This window comes from Mandrillus leucophaeus, unplaced genomic scaffold (genome assembly GCF_000951045.1).
Source record: "Mandrillus leucophaeus isolate KB7577 unplaced genomic scaffold, Mleu.le_1.0 Scaffold1033, whole genome shotgun sequence".
Classification (NCBI taxonomy): Eukaryota; Metazoa; Chordata; class Mammalia; order Primates; family Cercopithecidae; genus Mandrillus; species Mandrillus leucophaeus.
In genome coordinates this window covers 3,862-14,775 of record NW_012098466.1, presented here as the reverse complement: position 1 = coordinate 14,775, position 10,914 = coordinate 3,862, and the positions used below count along the sequence as shown (strand labels likewise).

General features: G+C 40.8%; 1 long non-coding RNA gene across 1 annotated transcript in view; it reads left to right on the top strand.

Moving 5' to 3' along the window:
• LOC105538657 overlaps positions 1–8,765 on the top strand; it is a 47,195-nt gene extending 38,430 nt beyond the window's left edge. Inside the window, exon 2 of the long non-coding RNA XR_001005944.1 lies at positions 7,471–8,765. This is a non-coding gene — a long non-coding RNA (uncharacterized LOC105538657). The remainder of the gene's footprint in view (positions 1–7,470) is intronic.
• Positions 8,766–10,914: the final 2,149 nt, after the last annotated feature.

Genomic DNA, 10,914 nt, shown 5'->3' with positions numbered 1-10,914 from the left:
TGCCTCAGCCTCCCAAGTAGCTGGGACTACAGTCGCCTGCCACCTCGCCCGGCTAGTTTTTTGTATTTTTTAGTAGAGACGGGGTTTCACCGTGTCACTCAGGATGGTCTCGATCTCATGACCTCGTGATCCGCCCGCCTCGGCCTCCCAAAGTGCTGCGATTACAGGCTTAAGCCACCGCGCCTGGCTATCTATTTTTTTTTTTTTTTGAAACGGAGTCTTGCTCTGTCGCCAGGCTGGAGTGCAGTGGCACAATTATAATCCACTTTCTTTACAGATCTCTCTCTCTCTCTCTCTCTCTCTCTCTCTCTATCTTTCCCCATGAATCATGTATCTATTGTTCCAATCTTCTATGTGGATTAGCTTCCAATTTTTGTTTTATGGATACCATATCTTTATCAACAGTCCTGAGGATAGTAATGAAAAATTTTTAACAAGCTCTCTTCTGTTTGCTGAATTCTCTCCATTCCTTTTGAGGGCTGTTCGTTTTGATCCTTCTGTTTTGTGTTGTTGATTTGACTTACACATTTCATGATCCTTCACTGCCTGTTCGTACTTAAGACACAGGACAAGATATAATGACTGGCGGGCTTCTGGGTGATTTCCAACTTCCAGAACTGGGAAACTTTACTCAGGGGTGTGAACTGCCATTCTAGGAGTGTCTGTGTGTTTCCTTTCTTTAGAAAAGAGCGTGGGGACAAATGTCAGGGTGGCCTGTAAGGGTGTTGTTCTGCATTTAAGGGTGGAAGTAGGGGTGATGGGTGCAACTGTTCTCTAAATAGATCTTTAATGAGGTCCCCAGGTTTCAGGTTCACCTTTGAACTTTGCCCTCTGTAACTACAGATTCGGCCTCTCCTGGGAACCCTGGTGCATCCCTACTCTGGAGCCTTTCTTTTTGGGGATATCCAGGGCCTTTTCTGCTAACATGCTGTTTTTCTTTTTCCAGTGTTCAGATACTTGCTGATCTCTTTCATACGCTGATATCTTCTTCACTTTCTCCTTACTCTTACAGGTTTCTCCTTTTTTCTCTTCCTGTTTTACTACTTCATGGCCATTTCCATAGGGTCTTAGGAAGGAAAGTACGCAAATACATATGTTCAATCATTATCTTTTATAAGAAGCCTGTGGTATTTATCTTAGAAAGCTATTTTAATCATTGATTCACAAGCCATTGTATCTTCAAATTTTATATTTCAAGGAATTTGGAAGCTAAATCCCAATACATTAAAATGTATTGCCCTTACCATTTTTGTTATCTTTTTTTGTTTATTATCTCAACTGTGGCTTATTTATGTGGACGATTAAACTTAAATAGTGTCTTCAAGGATGAATGAAGCAATGAAAATTTATTTAAGCAATACCATAAAACTACTAGACAAGGAAAAATTCATTTGCAGCCATCTCCAAAACTCAAAGAAATATGTGATACATGAGATTTCTATATTAAGTTTATAAATTTTTTAAGTGAACCAGCCTACGACATGGAAGGCAAGCTCCCCTGGCTAAAAGCATCCCAGGGAAGAAATGGCCAGGGTTTCATTGGTCACCAGGAAGATAAATACACCCTGCTTAAACCCGGTAAAGGTGAAAAAAATCAGGAAACTTCTTTGCGGTAGCCATGAGAAATATTAGGCATTATTTGAAGGTCAAACTCACACTTTCAAGGCATTATCACTTATACACCCCTGATCTCTAAATACTACCTTGGTTAAATATTGATCATGCTTCAAGCTCCACTTAAACTGCAAATACTGACCACATCTACTTATTTTTCTCATTGACATCTTTATTGAGGTATGATTGGCATGTAATACACTGCACATATTTAAAGTGTACAGTTTGGTAAGTTTTCCCATCACCTTCTAAAATTTTCTTGTGTCCCTTAGTAATCCCTCCCTCCCCCATCTCCTTACCCCCTACCATTTATTTATTTATTTATTTATTTATTTATTTATTTATTTATTTATTTATTTCTGAGACAGAATCTCGCTCTATTGCCCAGGCTGGAGTGCAGTGGCGAAATCCTGGCTCACTGCAACCTCCACCTCCCAGGTTCAAGTGATTCTCCTGCCTCAGCCTCCCAAGTAGCTGGGACTACAGGCATATGCCACACCCTGCTCATTTTTGTATTTTTAGTAGGGATGGGGTTTCACCATGTTGGCCAGGCTGGTTTCGAACTCCTGACCTCAGGCGATCCACCCACCTCAGCCTCCCAAAGTGCTGGGATAACAGGCGTGAGTCACCGTGCCTGGCCTTCCCCCTACCATTTCTAGGAAACCATTGATCTACTTTCTGCCTCTATAGATTAGTTTGCATTTTCTAGGATTTTATACAAATGGACTCAATAGATGTAATTTTTTTTTTTTTTTGGTCTGGCTTTTTTCTCTCGAATGATTATTTTGCAATCCAGCCATGGGTTTATTTCCATGTTAGGAATATTACAAATAAAGTTGTTATGAACATTTGCCTACAAATCTTCATTTGTGGGTGTAGGCTTTTACTTATCCTGGGCGAGGTCATATGATAGATGCCTTTAACTTCTTAAGAAATTACCAAACTCTTTTCCGAAGTGGGTGTAGCATTTTGTGTGCCTACCAGCAGCGTGTGACAACTGCAGTTTCTCTACATCCTCATGAACACTTGAAATGCCCGTTCTTTTCAATTTTAGCTATTCTCATACCTGTGAAGTGACACCTCATTGTGATTTAATTTGCATTTTCCTAATGACCAATGATACCGCACATTTTCTCAGGTGTTTATTTGCCATATATCTTCTCTTGTGAAGTGTCTGTCTAAATCTTTTCCATTTTTTATCGGATTATTTGTGTTCTGATTACTGAGTTGGAGAGTTCTTTATATATTCTGGATAAAGTCCTTTATCAATATGTGATTTGTAAATATTTTCTCCTAGTCTATAGCTCACCATTTCATTCTCTTACCATGTAGCTAATTTTATTTTTTTGTGATTTTATGGGAATATTTATGTTTTAAACAATGATAATAGTCATATTTATAATTAGCATATCCAGGAATCTGTTTGTTTTAGAGAGCTACACAGAAAAGCTGAGGCGATGCCAAAATTTTAGCTCAATAAACCAACATTTGAAAAAAGCAGGTCACTTCAGCTGTGAGATATGAATCTATAATGGGAAATACAATTCTATGAAATTCACATAGCTTACTTGTTAAAAATTAAAAAATTACAAAAACTATAATTTTAATGGGCTTAAAAAGCAAATTCAATTCTGAGTATAAAAAAAATTATTTTGAGGGATTTTTTTGTTTGTTTGTTTTGAGACAGAGTTTTGCTCTGTCACCCGGACTGGAGCACAGTAGCATGATCTTGGCTTACTGCAGCATCTGCCTCCAAGGTGCAAGCGATTCTCCTGCCTCAGCCTCCCACGTAGCCAGTATTACAGGTATATGCCATCACGCCTGGCTAATTTTTGTAATTTTAGTAGAGATGGGGTTTCGCCGTGTTGGCCAGGCTGGTCTCAAACCCCTGAACTCGTGCGATCTGGCCACCTTGTCCTCCCAAAGTGCTGGGATTACAGGCGTGAACCACAGCCCCTGGCCTATTCTGAGTTTCTTAAATCGCAAAAAATATTTCAAATGTAGTATTTTTTCTAGCTCTCTCCGTTTCTCTGTCTCTCTCTCTTCATGTAGATATTTTAGCCTAAATTATTCCAATGAAATAATTTATTCAGTCTCTCTATCTTTCAACCTTTTATAGATAGAAGACTCGCAATCATTAGATTGTCATAGAATATTTGATTATGTGAGTCACATTCAGTAGTAATGAAAGGGAAGACTATGAGAGATGGCCCTACACCTTTTACAAGCCCCTCTAAATCCTTAAAGCAGTATCAAAATTCTGCTAAATTTACTTCTGGAATTAGGACAAACTGTAAATGAAGATGTTCAAACGCTCTGTTAAAGCCAGCACCCTAGACTTGCTTATGCCTTTTCTGCAGTCAATGGGAGGCTGAGCGTCACTGCACAGCTCTACTCAGTAACTTCTTTATCAAAAATCTTCTCCCTTGTTTCTTCTCTTCTCAAGTGCTTGCACCAATTAAAAATATTCTTCCAAAAATTGTTGAGATGTGCATGGTCTAGATATTCTTGGGAAGTAGCAACTTTGTCCTCTAGCATGGAAACAGCGTCTCCCCCAGTTGCTGAAGTCAGATAGATACTTGGGCCCAGTTTTCTTTCTTTCTCATTCCCAATTCTACCACCCTGTTCAAGCCACCATCGTGCCTCTGCTGGTTGAGGACAGCAGCCTCCCTCTTGATGTACCTGCCTCCGTTCTCTTCCTCCATCGGTCCATTATTCACACTGTTGCCAAGTGATATTTTCAAAATATAAATCAAACACATTACTTTCCTGCTCAAATATTTGCCATAGCTTTTTATTACCTTAAGAATAAAGTCCAAATTTTTTAGTGGGACTTTGCAAGGTTTTCCTTGTTGGACTTTATTCTTAAGGTAATAACAATAGGAGAAGAGAGGGAGATAGAAAGAAAAAAGTTCAGAATACAAAATGAGCAAAGCTTAATGATTGAATGGATATAGGGTTGTGGTGAGGATTCAATGAGATGATTTAATTAAAAGGGATTTGTGAGACATAAAACACTATTTTAAGGCTACTATCATATTATTATTTCCACCTGTCTCTCAGTGAATCTCTGAGGATTACTGAATACCAGAAATTTCACTTTTAAGTGGTATGTTATTCCAGCCTAGGCTCATGAAACCCTGGGACATGGGGCTGGTTGCTACATGGCTCTAGACACTCAGATAAATCTTGAACCCCTGGAAACCTTCGTCTGCATCCCCAGTGCTTAGAGGTGTAACCTTGAACAGTCATGCTGCCCAGTGTTCAGTAAGTCAGGGTCATTCTGAGAGAGGAACTGTGAAGGTGGCGGAAGTTCCCCAGGCACCACACATGACTCAGACCCATTCTGCCCCACCTGTAGCTTCCCCTCCCATCAAGGAGCTCCTTGTTTTTGCCTCCTCTTGTTGGACTAACTGTGAAGGGCTGTGGAAGCCTTTGAGGACCAGAAGTCTTGAGGCAATAGGTTCTAGTCATGAATCCTTTGAATGCAAGGAACAGAAATCCTAGAAACTGGGAACTAGAAAAATCAGCAGCTGGAGCTAGTCTGGAGATCCTAAGGGTCGTATGGTCTGTCTCACATCTGCATCTGACAAGGTGCTCTGCTCTTCTATGCCAGCAGGCTCTCTACTCACTCATCGTGCACAGGACCCTGCATGGCCCCCTCCAGTTCCATATCTTTCATGTGTGTCATGATTGCTCATCTCTAATGTCCACTAACAACAGCCCTAGTTGTTCATTTCCAGTCCCATATATTCCAATATGAATGGTCCAAATTGTCATTTGAGCAAGAACCCCAAGTCTAAGCTCACTGACTGGCCTATGGGTCAGGTCACCCGGGTTAGGTACTCACTAGTTACCCAATTACTTGAGGCCACAAAATACAAGGTCATGTGTTTTGATGCTCACTTAGTAGGCACTAGAGTGAGAATTCTTCAAGAAAGCAATGTGACTATGGCAACGATAGTTCACATCCCTAATAACTGAGAAGCAACAGAATGTAGCACTGAAAAGTGTAGACTCTGAAGCCAGACCACGTTGTTCAAACTTGGCTTCACCAGGTAACCTTGTGTAAGTTACTTAACTTCTCTGTGTGCTTTGGTTTCCTCATCTGTTGAATGGAGATTATAATAGTACCCATATCATAGTGTTATTGTAAGGACTAAGAGTGTGTGTGTGTGTGTGTGTGTGTGTGTGTGTGTGTGTGTGTATGTGTGTGTGTGTGTGTAAGCCCTTCATGCTTGGTAAAAGATATATATAAGTGCTAGCAATCATTATAGGGATAGAAATCTGAAGCACAGAATAAGGCAAATTAAGAAGGGCTGTAGATGACTAGTTGTATCTGCCCGGATAGAGGGTGAAATTCAGCTAAAGTAGAGAGGGGTGGGAAACAAAAGCAAATACATGAGCACAGTAAGAATGAATTCAGAATTCATCAGTTGAAATTTGGGGGACAGAGATATGGGAGGGGTTAGGGACATAGGACAGCAAAAAGGAACAGAGTGGGTCTGGCTCAGGTGCAGACATGTGCCTCAGCAGCACACACACAGGAAGCTTGGATATGCCCTTATGGTCACAGCATCTTCCAAATGGGTCTTCAGCAACTCTGGCCCCTGGTCTGTTCCCCCAGCAAGAGCAGCTGGTCTAGGATAAAAACCTGAAAACTTCCTGAAGAGTTTAAAAATACTATATTCTCTTGAGATATGATGTTACTGTAGATATCCAGACTAGATTAATTCATTCAATCATTCACTTATAAAATAGTCATTTGGCACTCACCATGGGCCAGGCTCTGTGCTGGAGGTACAGCCATAAACAGAGCTTAGAGTCCTACAGCTTACAGCATAGGAGGGAACATAATATCCCACGAAGGATGGACAATGGCGGGAAGACTTGCAAAGGAGAAGCAAAGTTGAAGCCCTGGGAAAGGGCTGGAGGAGCAGAGCTGACCTAGGCTGTGGGGTCAATCAAGGTAGGCTTCCCGGAGGAAACTACAAAGGCTGAGTGGAGGAACGCTGGGAGGGGAAGAGGGAAGAAGAGCATCTCAGGCACAGAGAACTGTGTGCTCAAAGGCCTGACAGCAAGAAAGAGAGCAGTGCTTGAGGAACGAAAGGATCCTAGTGTGGCTGGACAGGAGAAGGTGAGGGTGGAGGGGCCAGCAGGGCCATGCCAAGAGGCTGGTGCTTTTATACTCTGGGCAATGAGACTGAGTTTGTCACCTGCAGACTGGATGACTGGATCTCACTCATACTGATGGATTTGCCCTCTCCTGTTTTGCTGGGGATAGGAGCCAGGCACTCTGAAGGGGAAGCAGGGGCCACGGTACCATCAGGGCAGCGGAGAATTCAAGAGCCAGGTGGGTCTGCATCAAGAGCAACTTCTTTGACTTCACAGTTTTGCTTAGGGGCCTTGTATTCCTTAAACCACCACCAGGAAACCAAATCTCTGCATGGATGTGTTTTCAGTTTTTCCTGACTGCACCCCATACAGCCTCAGAAATCCCGATTTTACTGTCTCGCCTTTGTTCCAAGTGCCTCCTAAGAGGCCCTAAAAAATGATGCCAGTGGACTATCTGAAAGTCATTAAAATGAAACAAACACAATTCCATGTTTCTCTTAGTTTCAGGCTACCTCTTGAAGGAGGCAATAGACCCAACTGGGTAGTTTTTCTACAACCCTCACACATACACACACACACACACATACACATACGGTGTTGCAGTGTCTCTGATGATGTACATCACTTGGTAATTGAAACCCTCAAATGATTGGCTTCGCTTTTAGCTAGGCTTTTTTTTTTTTTTTTTTGCAGTGCCATAGTGAAATATTTACTTAGCCTGCTGTCTTTTTGTGTGAACAGGATACGGTTTGCTCTGGCTTGAGGATGTGCTCTGTGCTGTTTGCTCATGGCACTGTAGAGGACGGTTCCTCCAAGCGTTTCCTGCTCTTCCACAACCCATCTCAAAACCAGAGAACCAGCAGGACTAAGGATTGAGTTGAAAAAAGTTGATGAATTTATGTTTCTTCTTCCATCTCTACCTCTTCTCCTGGAGGTATGAACGAATAATCAAAATGCTAAGGAGAAAGGCAGCATGAAAGAAGGAGGCTGCACAATTGGACCTTGCAAATTCAAAATCTAGATCATTAGCCGCAAATCTGAGTTGGAGGTGCTGAATATTCATTCACACGACTGTGCTCATGGCAGCAGTGAGATTTGTTTGCTTGTCACGATGAACAGTGTCCTGACGCCTTGAGACATTAGGTGCTTGCAGAACGTAGTCTGAGGCGACAACAAGGGAAGGAACTTGCCCTTCACCTCCCACACCACTCCAGAAAGCCCCATCGTCGTGCAAAATTACATACACAATCTCATGCCACAAAATATAAACTAACCACTACATTTAAGAAATTCGATTTCTCCCCCATAACTGTCCCCTGTGCTTTCTGAGCACATCGCGTATTTTCTCCTAATCTTAAAATTTAGCTTTAAAGTTCACTGTTAAATAACTAAGCAGGTTTTTAGTCAAGAGATATATGCTGAAGTTTAAGATACACAAAAACTTGAACAGTATTTGAGATCTTTTGTGAGGAATGAGCAAGCAATCAGATGTTTACCTTTTCATATTCTGTAGAATCATACAGCATCTTCTACATAGCTAGGGACCCAAGAATGTTGAAGCTCCAAGCTAAAGCATCTATCAAAGGTTTACATAAATAGAGCATATGGAGGGAAGCAAAAAAGTGGAGGGGTATTCAGAGAGGTGACAACTCTGGAAAGGAAGAATAAAAAAATTTCAAGGAGGCAACAATTCCTACTGTCTGCCAGTCTGTCTAGGAGATTCACTGGGCTGGCCACTCTAGTTCTCCCCAGTTCGGTTGTGCTCCAGGGAAGACAGTGTTAGAGGACAAGAAGCAGGCTGGAAAGAAAGTAGAATGATTCCCTTAGACTGCATGGAATCTCAAACAAGTTTTACTTTTGTGCTATGTATACAAGAAGATCTATTTTCTTTCTCATTGAGGTCGCATCAGTAGATAAACCATGATCTCTGTGGAAATCTTTTTCCTTATTTTTAAAGTTTACAACTCAATTTTTTTTCTTTGGTCCAAAGCAGCTGTTCTGAATAAAGTTACTCAATATAGTTGGAAAAACTGTCATTTGATCCACTTCTCTCTTTATCAGAATTCTGCATTTTCTTCTCCTTGAACAGCAGAAATCCTACTGTAAAACAAAATTATTATTTAGGAACAAAAATCAGTTAACTTTCTCATTGTTGAAGGGAGATTGGTCAACAATGGTAGCTGTTTTCCACCGTCTTATTTTTAAGAACATGTAATATTATAGTTGTTTTCTCAGTGGTGGCTTAAAAAGGGAGCGGGGTAAGAACTCATTCTAAAACCACAATTTCTTGGTGCTACAGATCAGTTTACAAAAGGCAATTCTGTAGGCAATGTTATCTAAAAACATATGACTGTGAAAACAGACACCAATTATGGATCAAAGTTTAGGCTCTTTCTTTCTTTCTTTCTTTCTTTCTTTCTTTCTTTCTTTCCTTTCTTTCCTTTCTTTCTTCTTCCTTTTTTTTTTTTTGGTTTTGTTAGCCGAGCTTGTCTAGTGAGATAAATCGCCTGACAGAACCCAGTAAACTAAATGCAGCACATTGATGCCTGTCATTAGAACACCTATGAATGGAGGATAGCACTGTGCAACTTAAAAACAGAAGGTCAAAGATTGCCTTTTAAGAAATGGAAATGTATATGTAGTAATAAATGTTGTCCTTTTCAAAGTATTGATAGTTGTTTTGGGAGACCTTCCACTCATGCAGTCTTGCTATTTCTCCATGTCTTTTTGTTAATTATTATTTTTAGCATTGTTTTTAAACTCTATGTGACACATTGTTTTGAATAGTCTATATGGGAGCCAATAGTATTCTTGAAGGATGGCTTTAGGCTTTAGAACAATAGACAGTTGTTTAGAGGTGAGTAAATCACGTGTCAGAATCAGAAGAGTTTAGTACTGGGAATGGGCTCTCCTGAATTTGAGTCCAGCACTGTCATCTACTCGTAGTAAGATCATGGGTGAGTTAAACAACTGATGTGAGCCTCACTGGAGCAGTTACTCACTCACTCAGTCAGTCACTCAGTCATTCCATAGAGGTGTACGGAGCATTCACTATGGGGAGTGGATAACAGAAGATGAGGGATGGAGTGATTACCTCTGACTCTAAATTTCTGTCCTAGGTTGGTGATTAATCTTTTTTAAAATTAAAAATAACAGACTAAGTTTACACTAGCATTAAGCAATAAGAATGATATATTTTGGATGGCTTTTAAATCATCATTGATGAAATTTTCCAAAGAAAATCTTTTGAACGACTATAGTTTCAGTAAGTAAAAATTCAACTTTTTTAATTGACAAAGGTGAAGGACCAGGCTCATTTCAGGTGCATTAGTTTGGTATCTGGATCCCTTCCCCCTTCACTTTCCCCTTCACCTTCCCCTTCACCTTCCCCTTCCCCTTCCCCTTTCCCTTTCCCTCCTTTCCTTTCTTTTCCTTTCCTTTCCTCCCCTCCAGTGGCTTGCAGTCCTAGTCATGCAGCAAATAATCTATGGTATCTTTGAAAAGTACTGAAAAATATGTAGAGGCTTTTAAGTATGTGGATTCTTTTAATTTTTTTTTGAGATGGAGTCTCTCAGTCACCCAGGCTAAAGTGAAGTAGCACAATCTGTGCTCACTGCAACCTCCGCCTCCTGAGTTCAAGCAATTCTCCAGCCTCAGCCTTCCGAGTAGATGGGATTACAGGCACACGCCACCACGGCTGGCTAATTTTTGTATTTTTTTTTTTTTTTTTTAGTAGAGACAGAAGTTTACCCTGTTGGCCAGGCTGGTCTCGAACTCATGACCTCAAGTGATCCGCCTGCCTCAGCCTTCCAAAGTGCTTTGATTACAGGTGTGAGCCACCGTGCCCAGCCTAAAAGTACATACTTTAAAAAGTACACACAGGTGCTATATGCCAACCCTCTTCCTGAATTAGAATTTCCTGAGGAAGGTCTAAGTCATAGGCATTTAAAAAAAGAAACATGGGTGACTTGGACATGCAATTCAGAATAAGAACCGGGTTTATAATAACCCCTTGTACTTTTAGAAATTTCTACTTTTATATTAGTATATTATACCTACCTTTTCTCATACAACTTTCTTGTAGAAATGGGGTTTTGCTATTTTTCCCAGGCTAGTCTCAAACTCCTAGCCTCAAATAATTGGCCCTTCTTAGCCTCCCAAAGTGTTGGGATTACAGACGTGAGC